The sequence below is a fragment of the Juglans microcarpa x Juglans regia genome, chromosome 6S (assembly GCF_004785595.1).
Source record: "Juglans microcarpa x Juglans regia isolate MS1-56 chromosome 6S, Jm3101_v1.0, whole genome shotgun sequence".
Lineage (NCBI taxonomy): Eukaryota > Viridiplantae > Streptophyta > Magnoliopsida > Fagales > Juglandaceae > Juglans > Juglans microcarpa x Juglans regia.
The window spans coordinates 9,807,019-9,820,983 of record NC_054605.1 but is presented as its reverse complement, the minus strand read 5'-3'; the positions used below and the strand labels follow the sequence as shown (position 1 = coordinate 9,820,983).

Sequence of the window (13,965 nt, the reverse complement as noted above, 5' to 3'; positions counted from 1 at the left end):
TGAAAACTCCCCAAGAAAGCCAAAAATCAAGTCAAGGATGGAGAATCTAGACCCGATGAGAACCCGTTTCAAGAACCTAGATTATATTAAAATCTAGACCCGTTGAAGAACCCGTCTCAAGAACCCAGATTACAAAGGAGGAACGCCACAAAGGTTGTGATTTACCTTTGATAAGTTCAAGAGTTCAATCAAGAACAAGAGTAGAAAACTCAACTCACAAATAAAATTCAATATTGTCTAATGTCTCAAATGAGGCTACAAAGAGTTTTTAAACCCAAACCTAATCAAAACCCTAGCCAAAATAAAGCCCATTTTTCCCAAAATTACCCTTGATGAACAGTACGGCTACAGTACCCGCGGCTACAGTAACCCCAACAATAAATTGATGAAACCCTAGTTCCTAAAATGTAACTTTCCAAATAAGCCCTTGGCCAAAATACAAGGCCTTCCCAAAAACATAGTTCATAAGAAATAAGACATGTGAGCCAAGCATTTTCAATCCCACTTATTCTAAACTAGTAAAATAAATCATTTAACCAAATTAGAAGCCTCCAATAACAATAGGCCGTATCTCTAAATCATGTCTTCCTCAGCATGAATAAAGTGGATCAAAGCTGGTTCTTCTTCTTTAAGACCCATCTTCAGTGTTGGGCTCTTACTGGCTTCATCCCAAGTGGATTGCACCAATCCTTGCATTGCTTCCTTGATCTTTTTGGCCCTTGATCTTGTAATTGGCCCATCTGGAACTTGCAAAGGATCTTTAAGAGTAGGCCCACCTTGGTTCCTATCACAAACCTTGATGTGCACTTGAGTGACTCAATCAATATGGTGATCCTAAATATTGTGAAGTCATTATAATTTCTATCAATAAACCCCACTAAGACTTCTAAAAATAGGTATAGACTTTGTTGGACTTTTTTTTCTGTGTTTTTTGTTATTAGGGGGGGGGGGGGGATCTCATAATGGTGATTTAGTTTTTAAGTTCCTAAGTAAGTTCATTTTAGTTTCGTATCCCACTCTTGTTACTTCGACGCTTCTTTAATGATGGCCTGACTTCACTCAGTTTCAATGATAAATGGCTTTGTTTGTTTGTGTAGTTAATAATAATTTGTGAAGAAGTATGTTTTCCTTGTTTTGGCTGTATTTATCTTCATTTGTTTTTTTATCCTGATATGCTAGTGTACTACATAACAAATATATGTTTTGTTTAGAGAAAATGAAAGAAAAAATGCCCTAACGTATTACTTTAGGGCTAGGTTATTGGCTTTGCTTATCAATTTTAAATATGCATTGACTAATACAAGGGATCCATGGTTTGGTTTTTCAGAATCACGCATGGCATCATCTCAATAATGATGATGATATAGTTAACTTGGGAGTTTGTACTGTGTGCAGGGAGATGCGATGTGTGAATTATTTGTATGGGCGGATATATTTCAGTTGCTAGAGGAGAACATTTTATCAAGAGAGAATAAGGTTTCGAAGATGTGGGATGATGTATTAAAGCGTGAGTATGCCGTTCGAAAAAGGGAAGATAAACTGAGAGAGATGGCGAAGAATCTAAGAAAGGAAAAGCGGAAGTTATTCTGTTTGTATTGAGTTGTCACCTTTGTAATAATGTTCGCTTGGTTCGGATAAATTTCATGTAAAAAGTCCTTTTGTTGGATTAGATCATTAATCCATATAGAGGTTCATTTTGGCTGGTTTATATAACTAGGTATTTGGGTTTTTTTTTGTTTTGCTCATCTTGTGAACTTGTTTTGTAAATAATTTGTGAAACCTGTGTAAAAATGGGAAGTTATTGTTAGTTTGTAAATTATTTGTGAAACATATTTTCTTTTACTGTTATTTTTCGTTTATTGTTAGTTTTGAAAAATCAAAGCCATGTACAAGCTGAATATATGGAGTACTGTGACAGACTATCTCTTTGTGTTTACTGTCTACGTAGCAATGAAATCTCTGGAGTAATTTCCCATGTAACGTACAGGTGCATAGACGTAAAACCAACTGTAATTTCCCATGTAATTTCCATGTAATGTCCCATTACAAATCAAAGCCAAAAGTAAAACCAACTGCATCATACATAGACGTCCTGGAGAAGTTTCTTCACACTATATGAACCTACAGTTCTAAGATTGCATAAGTCAGTATACATTTTAAGATAGATCAAATACATAGCCATAATTCTTGAAGGGAAAAAAACTGCTTGGTAGGCATCAGAATACAAGCCATGACTCCCAGCTGTATGCTACTTTGGCTCATCAAGGACTCAAAACTCCTTGGATTCAGGTGACTGCTTCCCGTCTTCATGCTTACTTATCTGTCAACACAATCAATAAAAGCTACCTCAAATACCGAACAAACCACTAAATAACCAAACAATATATGCCATCAATAAAATCAATATAGGCAACTTTATTGGTGGTAATATTATTGCTGCTTTCAAACATTGAGATTGTTTAATTCCCGTTTACCCAGAATATTATCCAACCAACAACAATATTTATATAGATATATATATATATATATATATCTACGTTATGGGTAGCTGCCATTTACCAAGAATATTATCCAACCAACAACAATATATATATATATATATATATATCTACATTATGGGTAGCTGCCATTTATATATCTTTTTACATGTAGTAGTTGGTGCATGTTGAAGTACCATGCAGAATATAAACAACTACTGCACATTAAACCAAAACAAACTTGACACTGAAATTTAAAAGATTATCCGACTTGGCCTGATAGAGTGAAGCGAGAGACCAAATATGCAACTTCCAATGCTTGTGAATTAGACCTAAATCAGGATGGCAGCGATTCAATCTACATATAAGTCTTCTCAGCAAACAAGAATTAGTCATTAAATAAAAAAATATACATACCCACGATGATCATATCATTGTCATGGTTGTGATCCATCAAATCCAAATTGCATCTGTAAAAAATATTAACTCATATTTATGTGTTGTCGACTAATATGATCATTAAAATACCGTTATAGTTTCGATCCACTTACGCTTTCTTGACTTTGAGACACTAACTCTGTTCATTTATTTATCCACCCATTAGTTTGGCAAAAATAAACTATCCAATTAATTACTACAAACCGATAAATGCACGGCTTGAATTAAAGGCCAAATGCACTTACCTGTGACTTCACATTTTGTATAAGTTCTGTTTTTTGCTTCTCCAACTGCCTGCCGTAGCTACTAAGTTTCACTATCTTTTCCTTCAAATCTCTTATTTCTGAATCTTTCTTTCTGCAGGCAACTACTTTATCTCGTACCAAGCACCTAGGAAAGGAAGGGAAAGAAAAGGTTTAGCTAAAATAAGGAGTTTTATTGTTAAAAAAAACCAACCTTAAACTCTAAGTAAGAAATGGAAAACTTTTTGACTCCAACTAAAGAGTTCCTACCTAGAGGAGGATGCTAAATTTAGAGGTATAGCTAGCTGGTCCTAATGGCCGACTGATACCATGATAAAGATATAAAAACAGAGTTCTTGGTTCAGAGAACTGGAGCTAGTGGTGCATTGCAATCACATGTTTTTATAAGCATTGCAACCACTTTTTGCAACTATATTTGATTTATCAGCAATATTAGAATCAAGTGAGTTTAACATCTTTTTACTTTCCAAATAATGAAAATACAAGTCAACTTATTTTTTGAACTAAGACGAGAGTGTTCTGCTCTAGCGTTGGTTGCTAATATTTCTTTCACGCATCTTATCAAACAGGTAAAATGCAAGAGCTCGGGTACAAGCTCCAACATGGCTTCACGTGATTTTATGAACTCTCTAGGTTTAGGTGCGTATCCAAATCATTCTGCAGGACCATTTGTAACCCTTGTCCCTTGTGTCAAATACTGGCATTTATTATTTGGGTTATCGAGATTGCATTAAACTTATATCTGTATAAAACAGATACAAAAGGAGTGTGTCAAGCTTCAACAAACATTATCTTCGACGAACACGAAGAAGTAAAAACAAACAATGCAGTGCAAAAAAGAAAATCCAAGTCGGAGAAATAACACTCTTCCCGAGCATTTGAACTAAATCCTGATAAAGTGATGCATACACTTCTAAAAGCTTTTCCACCTCGGAATTATGTAGGAACAATTTCCTTACCTTTTCTGTTTGGCATTGATTTTAAGCGGAGGAGAGAGTAATCCATAAAGTTTTATGAACGTAACTTTGCTCACCTCCTCACTCAGTGACCAGTGTGCTTTCGGAGCCGTAAAGAAGGTGACAGGGGCGAGACTGGTCTGGTCCACGACGGCGACCACAGACTCTTGGTTCAGAGAAAATGAATCGGAGGTTCACTTTTTGTTTTTGCTTTCCCTCCATTTCTCCCACATATTTCACTCACTCGGTTTGAGTTTTTTTTTTTTTTTAATAAATTAGCAGCAATCAACCGGTTCCGCACCGGCGGTTGCATACAGAAGAACTGTATAATATATATCATCTATGCTTGCGGATGGTCCCGCCCTGAATGTTAAGACATAAGGCTAGTTGGCCTGGCGAATTAAAATTGCATCTTTTTTTTTCAAGAAAAATAATATTTGTAGTCAGAGAGCTTCCAAGTACCACACGTTCTTTTTAAAAAATGAGATAAATATAAGACATCACATATGATAAAAGTAATTTTTTAATGACAGACTTCACTCTTTTTGAAAAAATACGAGACGCTTGTATAACTTATAACTGTATCTAACTAGCATTACTTTTATTATAAATCTCAATTTCTTTAAAAGGCCTGCACAATACTTAGCTTATATAGTTTAAAATTTTAGGGCTGATATCCGCCCTATACAACTGAATAGCAGCACACTGCATCCGACCCTAGCTCTGCCTGAGCGAGGTGGCCATCTTGCACCCCTGGGCCTTTATTTTCCACCATAGTCGTTCGTCCCTGCCGCATGGGCGGTGGATCTCTTAAGCCCCGCCCTTTCAAAATTCGTTCTTTGTTTTTTTTTTTTTGTTTTTTTTTTTTTTTTTTTTTTTTTTGGTTTTTAAAGAATTGCCAATTGAATTTAAAGGTAATAATAAAACTTGCCATTATGATCATTAATGGTGAAAACTTATAATAACGACCGACAACATAAATGACTATAATAATCCATTGGCATTAGGACCACTGCCTTCCTATTGCTCTCTGGGAGTCTCCTTTAACTCTTATTTTCTTCAATTGCTTTCTTTGAGCTTCTTTCACCCCAATGTATGTTGTCATTGCTTCACCTTGGTTCGGGTTGCAACTTTTTGGGTGGGCTGCCACAATGAATGATATGTCTTTGTTGTGTGATCTGCCTATCGCCACTGATGTGCTACCACTTGGTCTAACTGCTACATCAAATGTTATGAATGTTTGGTCTGAGGTAGGAGGAATCCATTCAATGTTTTGATTTTGCTCATTCCATTCCCAAGCACTACAATGGTCCCTATAGGACTGGCTTACTTGTGTTACAAACTTACTTATGGACAGATTTTTGGAATTGTGAACCACTTGATTTTTGTAAAACCAGAGGTTATGCATGACCACCATAACAAAAAGTTGGAATTTATGAGTATCGGTTGTTTCTATTTGGAGTTTGACTTCAGGATTTAGGATGCACATGACCCAAGTGTTGATATCTTGATTGCCAATGGAGGAGAGATTAAGGGGCCAAGGAGATTGTCTCCACAATACTCTAGAGTAAGGACAGTCAAGAAACAGGTGAGAAGTAGATTCGTCAGCCGAGTTACAGATAAGGCAGGCCAATTGTTCTTCTTGGAGTGATATGTAATTTTTCAAAAGGACTCTAATGGGGAGAATGTTGTTAAAGACTTTCCATATGAAAGCTTTAATATGTCTTGGATTTTCAATTTCCAGATTTTTTTCCAAACATGAGGTGTATTGCTACTGGTTTGGTTCACCAAAGCTACATTAGCAGACTTGACAGAAAAGTTTCCCAAAGAATGATGTTTCCATTTGAGCTTGTCTCTTAGTGTGTGGAAATGAAGTTAGGCTAGGGGGATTTTCTCTATTTCACAAGCAGTATCCTAGGAAAATAGAGCATTAAGCAGAAGAGAGTTTCATCTCTTACGTTCCTCAAGGATTAATTCAACCACCTTCAGCTAAGGGTCTTGAGTTATGTTAGGAGATGAAGGGATTGGAAGCAGTGGAAATAGGGAAGGAATCCAGGGATCCATCCAAGCTTTGGTATTGACCCCATTGTTGATTCGTATGCACAAACTAGAGGCTAAGAAGTCTCTTTGTTTGAGCAAACCCTTCCAAAAAATGGAATCCGAAGGTTTATGTCCTCATCATTTCTCTTTAGCTCTTGCTCCGAAACATGGTAGAGAAGGGGTGGCATGTTATAGGTGAAAAGACACTAAGGTTGTGTTTAGTTGTTTATCTCAAACAAATCATTGATGAAACCCACTATTTTTTCAACTTTCTATTAAAAAAAAAAATTAAATTCATCTCAACTTACTTCATACATTTTAGCTTAAATAATTAAATATATCTCAACCTAAAATGGTTAAACTCATCTCAATAGGATTTACAAAATATTATTATTTACAACTCAATTCAACTCATCTCAATCATCCAAAATGAGGAAGAAATTTTGATGGGCTACAGAATGGCACTTGGGCTTATATAAGATCAAAGTGGGCCATAGATAGATTTATCATTGATAACCTGACACCAACTTCTCCCTTTCATGTGACCAATTAATCAAAAAAAATGATATACTTATCGAGAGAGTTCATCATTTTTTTTTTTATCGAAATGTGTTTTCGTAAGTATTTATATTTATTTATTTATTAGTATTATATTTTTTATTTTTTGCATTCTTTTAAAACATATATAAAAAATACTTCAAAAAATTAAAAATATATATTTTAACACATCTTGGTATAAAGTGTCGTGGCTTCTTTCAATGTGATTAGCACGTCTATTAATGAAGAGACAGTGGCCATAGCCATTTGAGTGCCACCAAGGACGAGGCACTCCGAATGCTCGTCTGCTTGAAGCAAACGTTTGACTCCAAGGTGCTTGGTTACGTAAACCTCAATGTGCTCGAAATCTTGCAAAGACCATTGTTTATTTGGATTTGCTTCTCCTGCTTGGATGTGAGAATTCATTGCGTTTCAAGAGTGTGATCCAGATGTGAGTGATAATGTGGGGCGAAGGAGATATTAGGGTGCCCAAACAAATTTCACGAAGAGGAAAGGGAGAGGGGAAGATAAAACTGAGCAAAAGGGGAGAACGTGGGGTGAAAGCTGGGCAAAGGGGAAAAGTGGGGGGGGGGGGGGGGGGAGGTGGGAAATTTCAAAATTGGGGCATAAAAGGTTGTGTTTCAAGGGACAGCAAGTAAGAGAAAAAAAAAAAGGCTACGTTAACTGTGCTATGGATCAGCAGTAAACAATGGCTGATCCTTTGCTTTTCTCATGTTTATATATAGGAGTTGTGGACGAGTTTATGTGTCGAGGATCTAGGTTTGTGTTTTTTTATCAAATATGGAGAGTACAGCTAGAGGAGAGAGTGGTTGTCGTGATCATGGTTGGTGGACCCACTAAAGGTATGAACTTGTTTCATAAATTTTTGAATTGGAAGGAGAAAATTTCCACCCATTTATTTATTAGTCTCTCAGAAATCATTTAATCATTGTTAGAATGGTGGCTTGAGTTTTTATTGAAAACGTCATTCCAGAGACTTGGCTTGATTATGGCTCGAACCTGGCTCAATTGTGGCTTGAACTTGGCTCGACACTTTGCTCGACAGTTAGCTCGAGCAAACTCCAGACAAATTATTTACTCGACATCCGTTAGACAGAATGCTAGGCAGATTATTCGCTCGACACCTCACATGAGCGAATGTTCGTAAACTAGGGTGCTTGCACCGTTAAGTATAAATACACACGTTTTTTCACAGTTTTGAACAATATTGCCACCAAAATAGAGTGAAAAGAGAAAACTCATTTTGAGATATTTTGTGAGCTCATTGAGTGTATTAGGGCTTTTAGGATTGAGGAGTGACTTGTGATTTCTTTCTTATACACCACCTTTGTGATAATGAATTCCTTGGGACCAACTCCACTAGTGGACGTATGCATGTTCAAGCCGAACCACGTAAATCTTGGTGATCTTTATGTGATTGTCAAATTTTATTTTTGTTTGTTTCCACTTTTATACTTCAAATTAGCCGTTGATAACAAATCAATCCCAACAAACTAGTATCAGAACTCCAGGATCTGTGGGAGATCTTGAGGGATGACTATGGCAAAGTTTGAAGTGAAGACGTTCGATGGTCAAAATAGTTTCAGTCTATAGCACATCAAGATGAAGGCTCTATTACGATAATAAGACTTGGCAAAAGTCTTGGATGAGAAGGTGTCGGATGAGTATTCTATACTAACAAAGGAAGATGAAGAGAAAGCACATAGTGTTATTCTATCATCTCTCTCCGATGGAGTATTGCGAGAGGTCGCTAATGAAGAGACTATCATTGGTCTTTGGAAGAAACTTGAGTCTGTACATGAAAAAGTCACTCACCAACTGTTTGTATTTAAAATAACGATTATACACTCTCAAGATAAGGGAAGGTACTCCTATTTCTGATCATCAAGATAAATTTAATAAAATCGTTATGGATATGAAGAATATTGATATTAAGCTTGATGATTAAGATCAAGCATTAATTGTATTGTGTTCGTTACCGTTTCATTTGATAATTTTGTGAACTCGATGCTATATGGTAGATATACTATCTTCTTGGTAGATGTAAAATCTACTTTGAATTCTAAGGAGTTGAGAACAAAATTAGGTATACAAGGCATGGATAATCAAGTTGATGGCTCGCTTGTGAAATATTCTTTTGGTGGTAGATCTAGGGAAAGAAGTTCGGAAAAAAGTAAGGGTAATTCCAGTGGCAGTTCAAAATTTAGCAAGAAAAATGTTAAATGTCACTGCTGTCATATGTTTAATCATTACAAGAACGAGTATCCCAGATTGAAGAATAATGAGAAAGGTAAAAGTTGATCCAATGTTGTTAGCGTTGAAGAATAGCCTAACAGCTCTGATATTATCTTAGCAATCAGCGGCTCTAGAGGTCGTTTTGGTGACAAGTGGGTCATGGATTTAGCTTGTACGTTCCATATGTGTCCCAGGAGAGATTAGTTCACTATCAATGAATCAGTCAAAGGTGATTCCGTTTTAGTTGGGATCATATGACTTGTGATATTGTTGGGGTCAGTTCAGCCATGATTAAGATTCATGATGAAACCATTAGAACTTTGTCTAACGTTCGACATATTCTATTTTTGAAGAAATATCTTATATCTTTGGGCATTCTTAACTCCTTTTAGTTATCAGTATTCAGTTGAAGATGGAATCATTCGAGTCTACAAGTGCTCTTCGATGGCTGTGACAGGGAAGGAGATAGATGGCTTTTATTTTCATCTTAGTGAGACAGTGATTGGTACAGTTGCATTTTGAGACGTTCCAGATTCAGGTATTAGTCGTTTATGGCACGTGTGATTGGGCCATATGAATGAACGAACGTGGTCATTTGTGAGTATGTAGCTTTTGCTTTGTATGATCATAAGACAGAGAAGTTTGATTTTTTGTATTGGCATTATATTCTTATGAAGCAGTGCATAATCAGGTTTACTGCAGTTCATTTTTTCTAATTTTTCGAGGTACATCTTATGCAAGGTGGTGCCTTATTTTTACTTATGTTGTATGATGACCATTTTGAGGAAATGCTGGACTTGTTTTTCTGAAGCAATGGGTGACATGTTTGATGTGTTCAAGTACTTGAGAAGGCTAATGATATACAGACAAGAAGGTAGAGCGTTTTTCAAACCGTACAGTTGGTTTCACTCCACAAAAATGAGATAGCTGAACAGAATAAATCGAAGTCTTGTGTGAGAGCCCGCAGTATTCTTTTGGTATTCTAGGCTTGTCTAAAGATTGGGTGAAGCAGTCAACACAGCTTGTTATTGGATTAATGTTTCTCCTTCCACAACTTTTCAATTGTTGTTTCCACAGGAAATGAGAGCAGGGTTATAGCAAGAAAGTGGAATTGTTGAGAGAGCTTCACAATAGAGTGCATGTGGTATTCTAGATCATGCTATTGGAAAATAGCTTGATTTTGATTTCGGCATTGGTGCACAGTGAGAGCAAGTATACAGTTTCATCTTGTAGATAGAGGAAGCAGTTTGGCCACCTTCGAGATATGCTTATGCAGACTTCGTGATGTACTTACTTTGGCAAAGAATATTTATTGTTATCCTTCGTGTGTATTCGAAAGTTGTTGTTTAAGTAAGCAGTCTATATAGTGTTGCATTGTTATTTTTGTGTGAAGAGGTTGAATATCTTCATTAGGACCAAGCTTGTGATTTGGTCAAGTTGTCTATGGAATTGAAGATTTTTGGGTGGAAATAAGTTCTTCAAGGATAGACGTTATGTTATGTTTTGGATTTGTGGAGGAGTTTTTTTTTTTTTTTTTCAATCATTGGTGGACATCTTTGATGTCTTTGTTGTCTAATGGTGAAATTCAATTTGGTGGAATTCATTTTTATTTAGGCTTGACGGAATTCAAGCCTAGGTGGAGATTTGTTGGAATAGTAGCTTGATTTCCTATTGAAAATGCCATTCCGGATACTTGCCTCTAATGTGGCTCAACTTAGGCTTGACACTTCGCTCGATAGTCAACTCAAGCGAACCCCAGACAGATTGTTCGCTTGACATTAACTCGACAGTCCGCTCAAGCGAACCCTAGGCAGATTGTTCGCTTGACACCTCGCTCGAGCGAATGTTTGTAAATGCCAGTAAGTATAAATACACATGTTTTTGCACAATTTTGAATAGTATTGCAGCCAAAACAAAGAGCAAAGAGAGATAACTCTTTTGAGAGATTTTGATAGCTTATTGAGTGTGTATTGGGGCTTTTGGGATTGAGGAGTGTTTTCTCTCTTGTACTCCACCTTTGTGATAGTGAATTCTTTGAGACAGACTCCGCCAAGGGACGTAGGCTTGTTCAAACCTAACTGCATAAATCTTATTATTCTTTGTGTGATGGTCCAATTTTCTTTTGTTTGGTTTCGCTTTTATGCTTCAAATTAGCCATTGATAACCAGTCAATCCCAACAATCATGATGGTGAAACTTGACTGTTGGGTTGAATTAAGGAGACCCTTTGCTTATTTTCGTTAAATTTTATTGAAAATGTTGAAAATTGATCTGGTTCTCATGGAAACAAATGGATTTTTTTTAAAGCAGAGCTTAAACCCCATTTCGCAGTTTATTCAACCTATATTTCTGATTAGAAACTCGATTGTCAACCCTAGACTGTGACATCTTTCGTACTCTTTGAATGTTTGTTTTCAATGTAATTCTTATGGTGAATTTTGATTTTGGTTCACTGCTTACACCTCTAGTTATCGTTGCGAATTTTGGATTTTGCAAGTACTAGATTCCGACCACTATCATTGAACATTCCAATGCCACTTTTTCCTTTAGCTGGACAACCAACGGTTCAACACCCAATATCTGCATGTAAAAGGGTATATTCTTTAAAAGAACTGATAATATGATTCTGGGTATGTTTACTTTCTTTCTCATGAGTAAGCTGAGTATTCAAAACTTAGTTCAATCTTTCTTGTTGGTTTCTACAAGGAACATGAATTCGCATTATACGCAGAATATGTGCTTTTTTATCATCTAATTCCTGAAGCTGCTGCTTCTTCCAGAGTATTTGATTTTCTTTTGTAGAATGTAGTACAAAGACCACACCAAGCGCTATAGTTGAGTGTGACACCACAGTAAAGTTCCAATTGAGTGTTACAATTTTTCATGTATACAAAAGGTAGGAAAAAAAAAAAAAAAAAACTAAATTCTGCAGAAAGTCTGATTGGAAGGACCAAATCAGATTCACAAAAAAAAAATTGGAAATTCTTGTAAAGACGGCATGGCATATACATTAGAAATGAATATTATCCTCAGAAGGATGGCTGTTCTAAAATGCTGCATTGAAAGCATGAATCCAACACGGAGGAATCTCTTCTTGTCAGATCACTATAAAAAAAATATATAAATGTTGTCTTATTCTTTTTCTACGCTCAATTGTGGGAAGAATCAGGAAATTTGTAATATCTATTCCCGGAAACTTCTGAGTACTATGATTTCCACGCTTCCAAGTAATGAGAGAAGAGGTCCTTCAAAGCTGCAATGTTAAAACACTTCTGCATCAGTACATTTTACAGCAACTACAAATAGAAACAATATTGTCTCAAGACACTACACTACGGGCAAAATCATTGAAATGGCAAAGGACATCTCAGAGAAGCTTGTTAGCTTGATATGCCAATCTGACCATGATTACCTATTAAATTATAATAGAAAAATTCTACTCCCCATCCTCTTATCACCGTCCTCTCACCATAGATTAGCATAATTTTAATCAGCTCCTGATTCTGACCCCAAACACAAAGATACAATATTGATCAAGGCTTATAAGCACACATCAATGCGAGCAAAAATTGTAGAAAATTAGTGAGAATGAGTAGACTGCATTTTTACATGGTTTCCTATGGTGAATCTAGATCATTGATAACCCCCTGAAAATCTCAGATCCGTTAGATCCACAAAATTCAAAGATTAGATAAATACTTCCAACATTTGCAATCCAATGAAGACCTAATCGCGAAGCAGCATCGTCGGCCAGCCCGATCGACCGGACGCCGTCTCGATCGTTAAAGCTCAAGAAACCGTAGGAACCGAATTGAAATAGTATTGAAATGGTTGGGGGTAAAGATGTATTATCTTTGGCAAATGAAAAGAAAATGTTGACTAAAAATATTTTTTAAAATAAATATTGTACAAGAATTTGTGAAAATGAATAAATAAATTTAAAAATTATTCAAATATAATTTTTTAATATTAATTTTGTTTCAAAATTTATAAAAATTGTTCTGATTTTTATATTTAAGTAATGATTTAATAAAAAATTCAAAAATTTGAAATCAAAAAGTATTTTTTGTCACGTTTGGAAATAAAATTTTAAAAAATTTTGAGAATTCTGAGATGTTTTGATGTTTGTCAAACATGCCCTAAAATCTCCTGCTAAACTTCTATTTTGTTTAGGTCAATCCACACTATGGGTCAGGGAAAACCAATAATAATTTTATCCTGACTTTTATGTTGTTAGGTGTTGGGTATGGGATGGACTGAGAGCCTATAATAAAAAAAGGACCGAAACCAGCCCAAGAATTAAAAGAGCCTGGAAGGAGAAGTCCAATGTCACCACATTCATAGTCCAAACAAAAATTTATGATCATGTCCTTGTACGTCTTTGATCAAACCAAGAAGCCATATAATATATATATATATATATATATATATATTATATTATGTATGTATATACGTATGGTTTTATGATAAATATTTTGATTATAACAAAATTTTATATAAATAAATTTACGAACTGACATAACTTGATTATATGGTGTGTTAAATTATAAATTTATTTTTATTATACAGTAGATCTAATGTATCATATAAAATTATATTAATTTATAAATTTATTTTGAAATTTGTTTTATGATTTTTGTATTTGTTATAGAACAGCCAACGTCATCAACCAAGACAATGATGGATTAGTTGCAAAAAATAATACCGTTATTATCTAGAAGGCAGAAGGCGTGGGCAGCAATGCTGTAGCATCTTTGAATCTTTGGGGTCTATTTTTCAATTCTAATTTGGTTGGTTTTGGAGCAACTTTGACTACCCAAAACGACGAGGATGAGCCTTGGAAATTAGTTTGAGGCGAATACGACAATGACGGTGAGTAGCCGCCGAAAAGGAGAAGCTTCCACCACCGCCCATCAGCATTTATTTTTCGATTTTCTAAGCTACAAGAAAAATGTCTTCTGGATAATTCCAGAATCTGCTGAGAGCGTACCCTAATAAA

The 13,965-nt window shown here is 35.7% G+C and overlaps 1 long non-coding RNA gene across 1 annotated transcript; it reads right to left on the bottom strand.

The window, feature by feature from the left end:
- Nucleotides 1–11,948: 11,948 nt before the first annotated feature.
- Nucleotides 11,949–12,606, bottom strand: LOC121237785. The gene is made up of 2 exons (XR_005934973.1): nucleotides 12,379–12,606; nucleotides 11,949–12,262 (listed from the first exon to the last, which is right to left on the bottom strand). It is a non-coding gene; the product is annotated as an uncharacterized LOC121237785 (long non-coding RNA).
- Between the last annotated feature and the right edge of the window lie 1,359 nt (nucleotides 12,607–13,965).